Source organism: Bos grunniens, chromosome 3 (genome assembly GCF_055505025.1).
Source record: "Bos grunniens cultivar Pamir isolate PY7600 chromosome 3, Bosgru_T2T1.0, whole genome shotgun sequence".
Taxonomy (NCBI): domain Eukaryota; kingdom Metazoa; phylum Chordata; class Mammalia; order Artiodactyla; family Bovidae; genus Bos; species Bos grunniens.
The window spans coordinates 13,411,107-13,412,816 of NC_141167.1; positions in this window are offsets into that span (position 1 = coordinate 13,411,107).

Genomic DNA, 1,710 nt, shown 5'->3' on the forward strand with positions numbered 1-1,710 from the left:
GCAGACATGACTGAGTGACTGAACAACAAAAGAAGAGCAGACTTCACTGAGTCACCTCTGGGGAGAATCACTTCTGATCCAAGTTTGCTGGTCTCCCCCCTAGTAGCTGTGTGCCCGCTCAGGGCTGGATAAGCTGGCCACACAATTCCTGCTGGCCCAGGTGTGCCTGGACCGCCTCTGGGTCTGCTCCCGCCCTCCCACCTCCACTCAATTCTCAAGATTTATAAACCTAGCTGCGCCTGGCACATGCAAGGCACTAATAGATAGATATTTGGATAAATGGAAAAGATAAACAGAAGAAGCCTCTGCAGTGACAGGGAAGCCCTAGGTTTTCTAATGCAGCTCATCAGATGCTCTCCTCAAAGTTCACAGGATGACTGCAGTCATCTGGGCAAGGCTGAGGGCAGGACTCCTTAGAATCTGGTCCCACTACCCCTTCACACTGTAAAGCAAAAAAAAAAAAAGGGCTCTTGGGTTTGACCATGGAGTCCCAGGTACCCCTCCTGAAGAGGGGGCTCGAGGACTGTGATAGCAGGAAAGCAGCAGGAGTGTTCTGGGGAGGCCCTCGCTGCAATGCTGGAGGGACATGTGCCCCTGTGTTTCCCATTTTCCAGGTTTTAAATCTCTTTAAAATGGTAATGTCTCCTTGCACTTTGGGCCTGTTTTCAGTAATCAATGCTTTTAGTTGGCTTGATTAGGTTTAATTATCTACTTTCTCTGCTTTAGAAGCTCAGGCCCTGGAGAGGTTGTCCAAATGGGGTTTCAAGCAACTGGAGGAGCCAAAGTACACATGAATGTGTGAAGAGTTGCCCAAGGGATAGGTTGAACCAGGAAGGAAAGTAATACAGAGGGAAGGACCACAGCGGCAAGCTGTGTGGAAACCCTACTCATGGAGATGACTAGGGTAACAGATGAGTGTGGGGGAGAGGCCAGCTCTGGAGCTGGGATCTTCCCCAGTGGATATATGACAAGTGAACTGAAGTTCTGGGTGCTGAGGGGCAAAGGGAGCCTCTGTGGGATCCTGTTGGACCAGGCCCTGCCATTCAGACGACTGTGCCTGGGGGCAGATCAGGGCCCCCTGACTCCCCTAGTTCTCTCCACTTGGGATACCAGATTCAGATCCTGAGGTAGCTGCTCGAGTCCCCCCAAACTGTGGCTCTCGGGGCTTGGAGACCACTCTAGGCTTGGAGCCACTTCACAGTCAAGCAGGGATCTTGTAGGAGACAAAGGCTTATGGGATCACCAAACTCTGATTCTGAAGCGGCAAGGAGGTGGTCACTGCTGCTCCTGGTTTCACTATGTGCCAGGCTGCTGAGGTGTGAAGAGGGGCAGGGCTGCAGCCCCATTCCAAGCCCAAGTCCTCCCTTTATGCAAATTAAAAGGCAACCTTGGTGGCACGGCTTTGTCCTCAGCAGAGGTCCTGGCTCACCCTCCCAAACTTTCCCTAGTACAGTATATGCACGAACAGCTGACTCAACTAAGGTCAGGGCTTTCCTGGGGGTGATTTTCATTTGGAGAGGCGGCAGCAAACAGGGGTGGGGAACAAGGTCAGGTCAGAATCACCTAGCATAATATACGTAAAATAATAGGTGCTCATTAATTTAGTTGCTTCTCAAGTCTGTGAGAAAGAAGGAGGTGTTATGAACTAGAGGACTGAATTAGTTCATGATTCTTGGCTTCACAAGAAGACACATTCAGAACGAGGGCTGG